We start from the raw sequence: 16,331 nt of genomic DNA on the forward strand, positions 1-16,331 counted from the left end.
AACAAACCAAAACCCAAACAAACAAAAAACCACAACCAAAGCAACATTCGGCTAAACCTTGGACAGATGAAATAGCTGGTCTTGAACAGAACATGACCTTGATTCTTTGACCTGTGACCCACATCACTGTATGGAAATTCATTATCTGATACAATGTATTATTATTGTTCAGCCTATGGAAATTAAATTTTACAGGAAAGAGTACCTAAGACCTGAGAATTTGAGAGTACAAAACATAGCATTTGTACATTTAAAAGTTTACCAAATGGTTTCAAACAAAGGTTATTTACCTAAAAAATCGTAACTTTGCTTCTGTTTAAACAAGTTTCAACGGACACAACATAATTAATGTCAATAAATCTATTACCTATTGACTTACTGCTATGAGTGAAGAATGATGTCCAGGATACAAATTCAATATTTATACATATTTTTCATAGCTTTTGTTTTTAATATACATTTTACAAATGTGTCCCAAAGTTTTAATGTACTGTCTATTTTAGGACATTGAATTAATAAGATGTTTTATTTTACAAAAGTTTTGGTTTTAGTAGCTTTGTGTTCAGATATCCATTCATCCCAATTTTTGTGGAATATGTGTAGGGGGCAACACTTTTTAGTCCTTTCATCAAAATTCTATTTAAGTCTTATCAACAAAATAAAATAAAATACAACTAAATGTTATTAGTAATAGTCTCTTTTTACTGCCTCATTATAAAGTCAAACTAATTGCAAACCAATATGCATGCCCTACAAATAAGTTTTTAAAAGCTAGAAAAGCTTAGATATTTCCAATGGTTATGTTAGCATGAAAACCATATCTTTGAGAATCTAGCATACTAGAAACTTGAGAAACACTCATATTTTCCACTTACACAATATTTACATTAAAAATAATATATCATACTGTATTTTGCACTGGATTGTTTTAAATTATATGCATAATTTTTAATTCAGAATTTCATTGGCATCAAAGCACAACACGTTCTATAGAATAAATAAAAAATGATCAGCTGCTGAATTATTCTAAAGGTAATGTGAAAGTAGGGTATTGAAAAAAATTTTGTCCACTCATATATTAAATAGTCCTATAAAAAAAAATCACTGTATATACAATTAAAAACATAATGACATGTTTTGTATATATTTTCAGGCAGGCTTAGTTTTAAGTCAGGACACCTCCTAGTAATTTAAAATGTAGCTCAAGGTATTTGGTAATTTTAAAGTAACCTTTTTAAGAATTGCCATCATAAAAAGAATGAAACAACTCAGTTTTGATTAGATATTTCAGTTCTAGATATAAAATATATTAACTAACCGCTAACTTGAAGAATTGTCCAGATTTTTGCTAATTTTTTTTTTTTTTTTTGAGGGGTGGTGGCGCGCTTGTTTGTTCTTGGTTTTGGGTTAGTTTTGTTTTTGGTTGTTTTATGCAGCACTGCACAGCTCTCATTATTATGGTTTTGTGCTGCTTACTACAGAAAACATTTACTTGCCTCCACTGGTTTAAGACACACTAACAGGTTCTGTGGGAGATTTCAATAAGCAATATGCATAGCTCTGATCAAGTCAGGCATAAGTGCCTACGTAAATTTAAGTGAAAAAACCCTAAAAAACATAAGAAAGTACAAAAATACACTCTCAAAACCATACATGTGATTTCAGATGTAAATAGGATATTTAATGCCAGGGCAGTATTGTTGCACCTGTAATGCTACAATTACATATGCAACATATGAAAATCCAAGTCACTTTAACATAGTTGGTATTTTTCTTAAGGATGGGCATAGTAAAATAAAGCAATGGCATAATTCTGCCACAAAATTGAAAAGGAACTCTTCTCTATGCAACAAGAAAGATTTTCACAATGAGAAACTGGTACTTTTCTCACTTGACACACAAAGGCTCATTAGGTTACCACTAACAGCTCTAGTTATTGGGCAAAATTATCTGTCTAATCAGAGGAGAGATAAAGAATGATCTTCTTCTTACTCACCCACTCCCACCTTGCCCAGATATGGTTTTGTATTTAGCATTGCAAACAACATAAAAATTATGACGCATTTTGAAAAAAACCCATAAAATTTCATGTGCTGGATTAATATATGTTTGTCTGTTTCAGAAATAAAGATACCCTTTTCTAAATATCTGGTTTTGAAACAGACTATTGTTTCTTTTATTGGCAACTCCTTTAAATGGTATTAATTTAGGAATATACCAAAAATACCCTTTCAAATACAACCCCTGCCATGGTGAATATTTCATGTAATTTACATACAGCACATCTTTTAAAAATATATATGCATTAAATAATTAGACAATATGCCTCTATTTTATATTAGGACAAAAACATTACATTCCAGTGAAAATTCAGTTTAAACAAAACATAAATGCATCTCTACTCATTTTACTTAAAACATAAGCAATCCTGCTCTTCTTGAAATGAAGAGCAACATTTGTATTATTTTGAGATATTCAGCTGTAACATTCTTGTATTTCGGACAGCTAATTTAAAATTTCATTTAAAAATTTAGACAATTATTTTTAAAAGCAAAATATTTAGGATTTTTTTTAATTAGGAATATTAATCTTGCTACCAGTTTGGAAATCTCGATCTATTTCTTTTATTCACTAAATCTTTCCCTTGTTTGTATATTGGAATATCAAGTATTTATGGCAACCATTGTTTGTGCTGTACAATAACACAGTATCTAACATATTAGATCAGCAGTGTAGGTGCCAGTAGAAAAGAAATAATGCAAAGTTGGTTTTTTTTCTTTCCTGTCGAAGCCTAAAATCCATACGGTCACTAAGTTAAAAGTTATAAAATGATAAAAAAACAATTCAGAAAATGAAAAATGAAATATTATCTATTTGGTTTTGTTACCTACGTGACCACCATTTTTGAAAAAAGTTCGTAACTCCTTGTCTGTCAAGGAAATTGGACAGTGCACTTATTTTCCTTTTACAGGTAACAGGTTCAGAAATTGATTTGGATGCAGAAGTGAGAAACTGCTACCCAAAATAAGTGCTCTGAGCTATCCAATAAAGGTATCTTTCACTATGCAGGAAGATTAAGCTTCCAGGTTTGTGTGTATGCTCCTGGCTATATCCAAACTTGTGCTGCAAAAAGGAGATTGATTATCTAAAGGAATTATGAACATATGCTTAAATATGCATAAAAATAGGAACACATGTAATTTATTTTGTTTAAATGCTATAGGAAGAAAAAAAGGAAAGTAACTCAACCTTTATTTCATGTCAAATAAGTTTTATAAAAATTAAGGATTGCAGTTATGGCATTTGCTTGCTCAAAAAGCAAATTAACTACTTCAACAGGCATCACTCTCATCCTATTTCCATTAGCATAAGAAAGTTCAAAATCAGGCTCAAAAATATAATACTTCTTCCCCCAAAAGTCATCCAACTATAACAAATATAATAGAAACAAAGTAATTTCTCTGTGTACATTTTCAGTGAAACAAGACTGTGTTTTTAAAAGCCTTGACAAAAGTCCAAGAAACCTGGGCTGTAAGAAGGGCTCCAACTGGAGAGCAGTTTGCTGCCCTCAGCTCCCAACGAAATCTGCAGAGATTTGATGCAACTCTGCCCTTTGGAGGAAGAGGATTGGTACTTGGGGATCTCAACCACTGTGTCCAGAGACACAATTCAAACTGCTTTTAACTCACCACATGAGTAGCTCATGTAAATCCTAGACTCCTAAACCCTGTATCAGCTAATTCCTTAAACCTTTCCTATTTATTGACAATCCCCTTGCATAAGCCCACGCTGCATTCATATATCATGTCAGAATTGCCGGCAAGTCCTCTGATTTACCAAACTGAAAGTCCTGGCACAGTTGAGTGAGCAGCCTAGCATCCACCAGATGTTTGGTGATTATGCTCTGCCATTCGTATCCTCCCCAGTGCTGCAGTGAGATAATCTGCACTGAGCAGCTATGAATGCCCATGAATAAATGCTGAATAGTTTCATGGGAAGACAAACCATGACCAAATCTGCACTACTACCCATGTCCTGCCAATTCTCATTCCCACTCCTCTCATGTAGAGACCTCCAACAAGCCATAGCAAAGTTTCACCCATTCCGCCCTTTCACTTTTCTACTGCTTTATTTCTTTGCCCTCCTTCTCTCTGACAATATTTTGTCTGGTTATATTACCACTTCTTACAGTCTCCAGAACTGGGGAGATGGCAATCACAAACTCACACCATACATGCCACCCTGCTAATACAACGTCTACACTCATAAATTTAGTGGAAGGATGAAATGCAGGCTAGATAGCAAGAATTAGCACTTGATATGGCTGTTACACCAATTAGAGTAACTGTTTGTTAGGAAGGTTGAAAAACATGATTTTAAGTTTCAAGTTTCACATGGTGGCATGACACATGCCTACACTAAATTACACCAGAAGAGAAATACTACTAGTTATACAAAATAGCGCCAAAACTTGGAAAAAACAAACCAAATAATTCAACAGTGGAAATATTTAAATGCATCAGGCTCTATTTATTCCACTTCTGTGAAGTGTTCTAAGAGATTACACAGAGATTAATGAACCAAGGATCTTTTTTATCTATTATTCAGGTTTCCTTTTTCCTCTTTTACTTTCAACAGTGTAATTATAACCCATTCCATGAAGTTCTTGTAACAATTGTTCTTTTTCCTTCTATTAAATTTTTCAATTACTCGTCTAATACTGGTTTATTTTTTCTTAAGAGAAAAACACTTTACAGAAAAGATTCCATCTAATCTAACAAATTCATCCTAATTTGTCACAATTCTACATTTTAGTCACTAAAGCAAACAACTGAACTTCCTTAAAACTGTATATTGATACATTCTATCTCATATCCTTTTCTGTTCTTTTCTGTCTTCTTGCTCCTCAATTGTTTTAAACTCTTTAAAACTCCCTCTGGCCTCTGGATTCTACATCTGAAAATTTCATGCTATTTTAGCTGCTCATATGACTACAGGCTTAGACTTGGTGAGAAGGTGTTCTGAACACACCAGTTCCTGTAGAGAGCAGTCAGTAAGCAATAGGATCACCTAGGATTTTTTTTTTTTTTTTTTGGTGTGGCAAGATAAACACACTGCTACACTAGGCTTGTGAGTGCTCCCATACAATCCATCCTAAAGTAAGTGGCATTATGACAAAAATCTGGGAGAAAATCAGGACCAACTGAGGATGTGAGAGAAGTTCTGAAATCAAGCAGAATGACAACTAAGTTCATTACAGGCAAGGTGATGCCTGCATGCACTTAGGATTCACAGCCATGCTCCGTGGTATCAGGCAGCTCCTGGGAAGCCCCTGGCTACACAGCCAGCAAGAATCACAGGTTCAGGGCAGCACAAGGTACTGAAAGGTCACGAGTCATCCCACACATACAGCGGGCAGCCCAGCAAGGCTGCTCTGGACAGGTGTTTGCTCATGTCAGACTTGGGCTCAGCTGCAGCCTTACACAGCAAACCTCTGCTCATTGCACATACATAGCCTCAAGCGAGCTACTGGAATTTCTCTCAATATTTTCAGTATCTCCGGACTGCACTCCAGACTGGATTCATGCACATGCTGAAACATGAATTTACTTTTTCAGAGGTTTCCTGAACAAATTCCTGGCGGCTCAGTTCTGGATTATACATTTCAGCTTCAGAGAAAATTCTTAGACAGAACAGAGACATCTTTTAGAGACATATTTCTAATAATCCGCTTGATACTTATTTACAAAAATAGGCACATGTGCATAAAAAGCAAAGCAATTCTTCGTAACTTTAGCTAGATCATCAGGTAAATAAACCTAGACCATAAATTGTCATCTTTCCCAACCATGTTTAAATTCTGTAAATGTCATTCCAACTCAGTTTGCCTCTTTCTGCAAAAGAATGTCTAGAACTGAAATACTGTGTGAACAAGTGCAATGGATTACAGAAGGAGATTAGCTGCTACTTTGCTCCTCAACATAATGCACTTTTTCTTTTTCTAGTCATGTTTATGTTAATATGATTTTCTTCTCATCACAAGCAGTACATATACTTGTAGTATTCCCTTCATAAATGTTGCCTGCAATTATTTCAAGATGAATATAATTTTGCTACTTCCCTATGTTGCCTCTTTGTGTTATTTCTGACCTCATAATTACAGTTTCTCCCAAGATATTTCAAGGTTAACTTAATACATTGAAAAAATACTGCAACTCTGAGTTTTGTCTCAAATCACACTAGATTATTACAAATATAAAAAATTGACAGAGCAAATAGCAAATAGATATTATAAGATGTTTGGTTTTATCTGCTGGTACACTGCAGGAGGATTTTGGTCTAATACTGACACTACTGTTCATCACAAGTGTTCATTTTTCTCCAGTTCTTAGACCTCCTCTCTCAGCTGAGGTTGCATTTTTAATTTCATTTTAGTCACAAAAACTATCATGCCAGAGAAACCCAGCTTCAACTTAAATACCCGGGAACAATTTACATCTGAAACCACAAAGCTTAGAAAGTCAGAACTAAGCAGGAGAAATATTTACTAGAGATAAGACTGTGTAAGGATATTTTGCACAAATTGCTCTTTTGGCTTAAATCAATATTATTTTTCAATTAGCATTTGATATTAAACCTTGACTCTTTGAGGCACTTAAAAAAGTCACTCCCACTTCTTTTAGTAACTACCTAATTACAATTCTGCCCACTTTAAAGTATGAACATTAAGATTTTTCTTTCATGCTTTTAACTAAAGATGTAATTTGGAATGCAAATTTCTCACAGCAAGAAACTAGCAAATCATGTTTAAAGAAACAAGAAAAATATTCTCTGCTGCCTGTTTTAGTTGCCCTTCTGTCACCAGTGTGTGTAGGCTCTAACTCATAAATAGAAAGGCTTCTCTCAAAAGCAGAATGTGTGCATAGCCAAGTTGTGTACACCAAAAGAATAATTGCTGAAATAATGTTGGTTATATATACAGGTGGCTGATTTTATAAGATTATGTAGTCCTGAAGAAAGTATTATAAAAATTTTACACTCTCATATGCACACATAAAAATCTGAATAGTTTCATAAGTACCCCTCAAGAAAATATGATTCAAAACTGTGGGAATGGAGCAGACCAACTCCTCCATGAATTCTCTATGATACATAGTTTTAATAACATAGAGAAGAAACTTAACTTTTCTAATTTTTTTCTCAGTAGCATAAAAACAACATTCCATATTTAATGCATTAAGGTTTCATGAGCTTCAAATTACATTTGCAAAGAAGTGTAATGCATTTTGAGAAGCTTCATTTATACTTTTCACTTTTTTATAATTAAAAAAAGAAAAAATGAGCCAGTTACATACTAAATTACACAAGAGAAAAAATTAATAGATTTTCACTCAGTTGCAGAGAATGCAGTATACATAGAAAATTAGATAGCCATATTGGCTGTGCCATTGTTCAGATGAAACATTTTTAAAAAGACAGAAAGCATGAATATTATCAGTTCTGTCCAGTATTGTCTAAAACCTTCAGTGATGATCAAATGTTAACCCTATTCCCTCTTTAAATTTTCCCCTCCCTCATCTAAGATTTCTCTTTTTTTCATCCTTCTTATATAATTTGTTGCATGGTATCCTATGAATACCTGCCAACACTTCACAGAGACAAGGAGGGGTTTAGAAAATGCATGAATATTTAGAGAAGTATTAAGTATAGCAATTTGGGATACTTCTAACTGAAAGAAACTATATAATTTCCTTATTGGAATTGCTAAAAGAAACCCTTCTCAATATAAAATAAAATAATTGACATAAAATATAGATAATGTCTATTATTTTAAAACTAAATATGCTTCACTGATGGTATCACTAATACTCACACTGTTTTACGTTAGACAGGATCTAACTTATGAACTCATAAAAGCCACTCCAGTTTCAAAAGTTAATCAATCTTAACAGACAGAGAGGCAAAGTGGGTGCATCCCTTTTTTAATGCTTTCCCAGTCACAGATCCGTAGATGTTTGGCTCCTCATAGCTATAAACTCATTGTCCAAATAAGCATTGCACTGGCTGCTTTCCTGATAAAGCTTCAGAAGGCAAATTCAGAAATGAATAGGACATTTCTGCCCTCCTCCATAGAATACTTTAAAGTCAGCATGCATGAGCTTTACAGGCACTCCATAAACTAGCTCTGAATGACATGCTATATTTTAACTAGAAAACTTGCATTTGATGAAAAGTAATCGTTGGAAGAAATTCTATGGCTTTCTATCCTATGCCTACAACATAGGAATTAATTTTCCATTGACTTCCGGGAGACTGATGCTTCCTTTATTTTATTTTAATTTTTTAAAATGTTTTTTAATGGCCATGTACCTGCAAGTCTAAGAGAAAACTAACAGTATTTTTAAATAGCCCTTTGAATGGAGTATGAGTTCTCAAGATGAAGAAACACTGTTAACATTACAAAGCATCACAGCTATCAACAGTGCCCAGTTTTCAGTATAAACTTGGATAAATATGGCTAGAATACACAAATGCAGAAAATTATATGCATTAGTTATGTCATTTAATTAAATTCAGAGGAAAGAACAGCCAATAGAAGTGTGCTGAGGGACCTGCCATTTCTCTGTCAATAACACTTTTCATTGAAACTGACTAAAACTTGAAACCTTGGAAAAACTAAACCCTGGATATTAGAAACACATTGAGATTTTTATGTTCTGACATTGCTGGCCAGATCACATTATTTTAACAGCATGTTAAACATTTTCTAAATTAATTTTGGATTTAAATCCAAGTACGAAATCATGCTTCAGCATTACTGGTAAGAATACTGAAAATCAGTCCCCGGGAAACCACATTTTGAAGTTAATTAATCTATCTATAGGACTGGCAGGAGAAAAGAAGGTTAAGAGTTTTTGTTTGTTTTTTCAGAGGATCTTTGCCACAGTTGATTTCTACAAGATACATATCACAATAATTCACAGCAATCATATGGCAATTATGAACAAAATTTAAGTTATCAACTATATATCCTCTGCAGGGGACCCCTCTCTTGAAGGATGTGGAATCAAGGTGAATCAGCAGAACCATTTCGATTCTATGGCATGGAAAACAAGAATTTATTATGACCATTTAAAAAAGGGGTATTTCTTTCTCGCTCAAAGCCCTTTGTGATCCTTTTGTGGGAGGCCAAAAGAGAGAGTTTGATCATCAGCAAGAGGAACTTTATGGTTCCTCATATCAACAAGTTTGCAACTCCCAAAGGAAGGGGGTAAAGTGCTCAGAAAATATGACAGTTTTTAGTCCCTTTCTTAAAATGCACTATCTCTAATATCGTCATGCTCACAAATAGTCCCCAATTTTGCTATCACAGTTATCATATTCTGAAAATTACAGTTTTAAGTGAGAATCTGTGGAATCGAAAAAAATTATAGATTTTGAAAGAAGGAGGTAAAAGAAAGTGTAACTAGCTGAATGTGCTTTGTCTAAATGAACACCTTTGAGTTTTCATGACCATAAAATAAAATAATGATACTAAACCCTAACGTCCCCTCCTACACTATTTGTAATTAAAATTCTGGGGTAATTACTCTGTTCTCCATGGAATGGAAGGGGAGACACACAAGAATTAAAACCCTTGTGGTAATGCTATTAAGTCTCAGGTCCATGAAAATAAGAGCATATTTATTCTTGTTTTCCCCTACAGACAGCTCTGTATAGCTTCATGGTGTTTTTCACTTAAAAAAAAAAATAAAAAGGAAAAATGGCAGAAAGCTAATGATCAAATGTTTTCCTAAAAACTTTATAAACACAATTTTTCTTATGAGTTTTTTTTTCTGAAAACATCCACATTTTGCTTTCGATATAAACACATGATAAGATGGTGGAGCCAAATATCTTCTAAAAGGAGGAATATTTTAAGCATGCTAACTAAACACAAAAATTAAAAAAAGCCAAAAACCACTGTGAAACAAAACAACAAAAGACCTTCTCAGCATTCCCACAGACATATGATTTAATAGGAAAACTTAGAGAAAAGTAAATAAATTAAGCAAATATCTGAATATATATCAAAACTATAGACACTTTTATATGCACACAGAGTTCTGTACTATAAATATATGTTGCTATATAAGAATGCCTAATACTTGATTTACTTGTAAGTAGGAGCAGTCCTCTTGCACTGAGTATCTAGTGAAGAGTTTCAGCTTAGGCAGAGAGTACAGAAGCTACTCATTCACAAGTGCCTCTTTAAATCATATTTTTGCAATTCAGCTTATTTTAAAACCAATAAGAAAAAAAACCTCACGCACAAAGACATGCACAAATCTGTACTCTCTACAGACACAATGAGTGGAGCCCCCACTTCCTTCCAGGTCCATCATGTCTTAGAATCTCCCAGCTGCAATCATGTCAAAAATAAGCCTGATGCACAGAACAAATGAATGATGTTCTCATTTCAAAATCTAGGAACAAAACCCACACTCTGTTACAAAATTATTTCATGGGACTCTCCAACCTTTCTTGGATATCAGATTTCTGCTCTTAACAATATTATGTAATCTAAATAATGTAACTTTGGTCTGAGAACTATCTTCCATAGCCAGTCTGTATTAAGCATTAAACATGCAGAGGTGAGAAAAGACTGAACAGGGCATTTTTAATGGTGCATCTTGGCATAACCTGGCACCAGTTTTGCACATACACTTTTACTCCAAGATCACAAAATTAGTGTAATATGAAAGATAAAATTTATTCTATCATCAACCAATATGTGCAAAATAAATATGGTGGAATAAATATGATGCAGAGGGAAATCTGGCTCCTGCAAAATGCACCTGGTCCATCTAGATGAACTAACTAATTAACAGCACCAAGGGTTATGGTTACTTTGAACCCCTGGCTTGGCATTAGATAACTAGCAGCAGAAGCTTAATTGTTTCTGTATTAATTAATCCTTAACTAATAAAATAGGATTTTGTGTAGCAAGAACTACTCAATGAAATTCCCAGGAACACTCTCTTAGATGTTGTTTGAAAATTGTTTTCAAATAAGAAAGGGAGGACAGTTAAGCAGAAAACATTTATATAACCATGTCTCTCTAGGTCATGAAAAATAATAATTACTAGAAATTTTGATTACAAAAAGGACATAGTTTTCTTAGTGTGGTTTCCCTAATGGGTGGATGGATGGGTGGCCACACACAAGTATTGTGCTCTGTTCTGGGCCCCTCACTTCAAGAAAGAGCATGTCCATAGAAAGGCAACAAAGCTGGTGAAGTGTCTGGAGAGTGAGTCCCACATGGAGCAGCTGAGGGAACCCAGAGAAAAGGAGGCTCAGGGGAGACCTCACTGCTCTCTACAACTCCCTGAAAGAGGGTTGTAGTGAGGTGGCAGGTCAGCCTCTTCTCCCAGGCAGCTGGGGACAGGACAAGAGGAAATGGCCTCAAGCTTTGCCAGGGGAAGTTCAGGCTGGACATGAGAAGGAATTTCTTCACAGACAGAGTAATTAAACATATTCTTCTGCTCGAAAAGCTGACAATTTATTTTTAGAGAAAAGATACTGAAAATGTGAAAAGAAAAAATAAAAAAATGAAAGAGCTGTCTCAAAAATGAGATGGAGGTGAGGAAATCAATCAAATTAAATCAACTAATCCTTTTTTATTTCACAATACATTTGTCCCTTTTTTATATTTAACAAATACTCAATGTGATCCTTTGCATATGTAAAATAAATGCATAAATGCATTATTAATTATTCTAATATCACTTAAATTCAGTTTTCAAAACATAAATTTCATCCTAACAAAGCTGCAGTTTCCTTTTCTTACCCTGATTCACCTGAGTTCCTATTAATGCCAGGCAGGTGTAACTTACAGTTTACTTTGAAATTGGATGCAGTAAAGACAACCATCAGAGTACACAACCACATTTTGCACAGCCAATCAGTCTTTTCTGGTAATGTGTATCATTTATTATCTAATTACTTATCACATAATTAAAACAGAAATTTCTATAAAACAGCCTCCATTGCTGGCATACAAGTGAAATACAACCTGTGAAATGTCTTCAACAAACAACTGTTATTTCCTTCTGTTTGTAAAACAATGTGATAATACTGGTTCTGGACTATATTTACAGTTTTATTAAATATTTTAAATTTATTCTTATGAACAAATTTTCTGCAAGGAAATTATTATCTTTTTACTTGATTTCTCTTTTTTTCTGCATCACTTAATTATACATGTGCACAGGTCTGCAGATTTTAAGGTATTGTATTTTGGTTCAGTACTTTTTACTACAGAATGCCATTAATCATAGTCTAATCTCTTTCATAAGCCAGCCTAATTCCCTAACTGCAACACTTTAAAAGAGCCCACATGGAGACTGCATTTCAGTATCTCATGGGTAGGGGGCAGCTGTTAATTTATTATCACGATTACTACAACTACTACTAAGAGAATAAAGTCAATCAATTCTCATTGCATTTTTAGGTTTGTTAAGTGGACAATAACGATAATCATAAAAAGCTGAGAAGCACTGAGCTCATGTACTATGCTACCTAAAAATATGAAAGAATTTACATTGCACTGCATTTGCAGGCTTCCAGAAGCTTTAAAGAAATAAAAAAATTCCAACCATATTTTTTTAACCCCATCCAAATCACAGGTAGTAAGTTCACTTGCATGAGTAATTTATCATGTAGAATTGTATTATTGATTGATAATGTAAGGGGTGGGGGGAAATAGTCCAGCAATACTTTGATCTCTAAGGCTGCATTCACTAAGGTGCCATTTGAGAAGCAGGGGAAAACAGAAGATGAAACAGGCAGCAGACCCTCTGTACCCCAGACTAATACTCTTCAAGGCTGCAAAGATTCAAATGTAAATCACTGGCAGGTCACAGACCAGTGAACCCTTAGACTTAGAGGGACAATAGTCCAATTGATCCACTATTTGCAAACCATGCCTCTTAATATCTGCTATTACTTGCAGGAGGTCCAACTTGCTCTCAGGAAAAAAAAAAAAACCAAACAATTAACCAGCTAACCAACCCAATCTAAATATCCAAAACCAAACCCAAAATCAATAAATGTGAAAATATCTACAAGCCCAAAACTAGGGGATAGTACTACTGAATAAGATGCAGTCACATATTGTTTTGATATACACTATCTGAAATCTAGGCTGCAATGTGTCAGACAAAGGTCCCAACAGCTGCAGCTAACCTCTGGAAAAGGAAAAACCTTCTACATCTTATTCTCTATAGTGCAATTCATCAACCTGCTTCCATGATTTGTATACAAAGAACACTCCTTTTTCCCTCAAATCAGGCAGAGACCTACTATGATTGGTGGGTTTGTCTCACCTGTCTATGACTTCTCACCACCTGACAAGTTCTCAAAGCATGCAGAGGGCTGACAATGCATCTAGCAGTCTGCCTAGCCTAGCAAACTGTAGTGCTACACCATACCTACAGCCAGCTTGTGAAAATGAAAATATTTCAGGTAGCAGAAAAAACCCAATTAACTAACAAGGAGGATCTTCTAGGGCCAGGCCTAATCAGGCCTCACTCAACTAACACCTGACAGAAAAACATGGTATTGCCTTTTCTACATGACAGTCTGCTGTAAAGGATCTGTCCTGGTGTAACACTAAGGTCTACAGACTCAGTGTTTCTTCCCACATTCTCCCTTAATCATATAAATTCTGAACTCCTTAAAAGCCACTAAATTAAATTCCAAATAATTGAAAACTTGGAGTCAAACCTTCATCTGACTGATTATGCAGCAGAGAAACAACAATACAGTCATCCAGATTTGCATTCTGGAAATTGCTCTGCTTTTCTGTTTTCTCTGGGTTGTTCAAACAGAGAAGAAGGCACTCAGTGACTCCTTACCTGTGCACCTGAGAATATGGCTGGATCTTTCACCCAACAGCAGTTTTGAATGAAACAGTATTTCTACCATACTAAGCTGAGTATTAAGAACTCAAAGTCTCAGCTAACCTTGGTTAGATCACAGAGTAATATGTTGCCAACTTTCACTCTAGCTTATTTGGGACGGAACGTGAACATGGATATTATTTGAAATTTTAAACCACGCTATCCATTTTAATTTAGTATTGATAAAAGAATTGTACTTAAAAAGGAACATAGAACATGAAGAAATTAAACATCCTTTGGCAAAGGGCATTTGAAAACCTGTATCATATTTTGACAAAGAGAAAAAATGTGTAGTCTCCAAATTTTCTATGTTCAATGATCCTTTTTCCTAAGCAGATAGGACCTTCTCTTAGTAGGGGGACATGGAAAAATGCCAAAACCTATATATCATATCTACAAATATTCATAAATGAAAGGACATCTTAAAATAAGTGAGGGACTTTTTGCATTCTTAAACAACTTAAACAAGATGATGATAACCCTAGCAGTCCAAACAGAATGCATTCAATCCAAAAAAGCATTCTCATTTTACATGTTCACTACAAAATATTTTAAAGTGAATAAATCCCATGAAAGTCATAAGTGTACTTTAAACAGCAATGACCTCAGCTTGTTAACTTAAGCAATACTGATTTAAAAATAGATTATTTGAATCAAAAGCAGGCTTCATAAAGTCACACAAAGATTTTTAGGTTTTCTAAATCATCTAAGTCTTCGTAAACGAAGACCTTCTCTCTTTTTTTTAATAAGCTTTGCTTTTATATGTGGGGGTTTTGTTTTGTTTTTTACCTTTGGATTTTTATCTATGGGGGAAAAACAACCAAAAACTCTAACAACCAGGTAGAGTTTAAAGCATGAGGAAGTATTGGTTTAAGGCATTTATCCACTTTAATAGAAGGTAATAGTAAATCTGTTCATTACACTGAGAACATATATCTTTTTGAAGGGGGGATGAAACAGGAAACTAAGTGATTCTAATTATTATCAAGCATATAATTCAAACAAAATACACAAACAAGGAATGACATTTTTACTTACAGGACTGAAATTGGCAGGTCATTTATGACATCCTATGAATAACATGCCAATAGTTTTCAGAGACTTAGCAGTGAGAATCTACATCTTTCCCCATTTCTCAGGAAAGTTCCTGACATTTCTCCTACATTTAAGACAGGAACAGTAAACAGTGACCCCTATAATTGTTGTGCAGGGGGAAAGAAAAAAGGAAATGAAATTTATATGGAATATAAACCCAAATTATTACCTACATACTTGTCCCAAGGGGAAAAATTGAAAGAGACAGTAAGAACAGTAAAATCCCCAAACTGTTTTGCATGTAAGATTTTTTAAATTGTTTAAACATTTTATATAATTTAAATATATATCCTAAGGAAACAATGCAAACAAGCACTGAGCTCAGATACTGAAAAATACTGGAGAAATGGTTAAAGGACAAAATAAATATATTAAAAGTTATGCATTAACACGAGGACGAGAAGAAAGTCTACAGTTAGTCCATGGAGGGTAGGTTACTTCTGCTTAGAGTTTAGACATGAAATGAAGGATTCCAGCTGTACATAAGCAGGAAAGGTTACATCTAAACCAGGGGAACCTCTACTGGAATCCTCTCACATGAACAGGAGAGTAATTCTTCCTAGCCTTTCAAGATATACGGTCTCAAGCATTATTTATTATGTGCCATCCACAGTGTGCCATAGGCACCTTGTAATCAAAAAAGGAACTCTGTCTTATTAAACTAAAAATAAAGCTGGTTCACCAAATACTTTAGTTATGGTCCATATAAAACACTGTCTATTAGATAAAGTCTCTTTCAAACAGAATATTAGGTTTGTGTTGTAGAACACTGACAGCATCATCTGGATGTAAATGAAATGGTCATATTTATCAGTGATGAATCAGATTGGCTGACAAGAGATCAAATTGTTATCTCAGAGAATTACCATAGCAAATATTCTTAGTAATCCAATGAAAGTTATATAATATTTTTAATTCTACAGCAACTTTTTAAGAATGGTAAATAATTTTATATTGACTTTGATCTTTAATACACAGTACTGAGATTTGGAAAGATCAAGTGATCCATCCAGCATTAGCATCTGTCAAAAGAAAACAGATTTTCTCAACACTACCCTAAAAATTGACATTAAAATCAGGGAAACAAAAATAGATTAATATTACAGTTAAAATATCCAAGACATTATATCTTAAATAAGCCTCATATCAAAGTTCAAAGGCAAACTGAGATAATATCTCACTGACCTACAATGGCTGTGGAGTGTCCTGGGATCATCATTAAAACACAGTATTTGTGCATTAAGATTAAAGTACTGATAAAAAAAATATCATTTGAAGCTGGTTATTATACAT

General features: G+C 34.2%; 1 protein-coding gene across 6 annotated transcripts in view; it reads right to left on the reverse strand.

Annotated features, from left to right (window-relative positions):
• NOVA1 (NOVA alternative splicing regulator 1) overlaps positions 1-16,331 on the reverse strand; it is a 141,251-nt gene that overhangs the window by 7,246 nt on the left and 117,674 nt on the right. The gene's annotated exons all lie outside the window — the stretch shown is intronic.

This window comes from Ammospiza nelsoni, chromosome 6, assembly GCF_027579445.1.
Source record: "Ammospiza nelsoni isolate bAmmNel1 chromosome 6, bAmmNel1.pri, whole genome shotgun sequence".
NCBI classification, from domain to species: Eukaryota; Metazoa; Chordata; class Aves; order Passeriformes; family Passerellidae; genus Ammospiza; species Ammospiza nelsoni.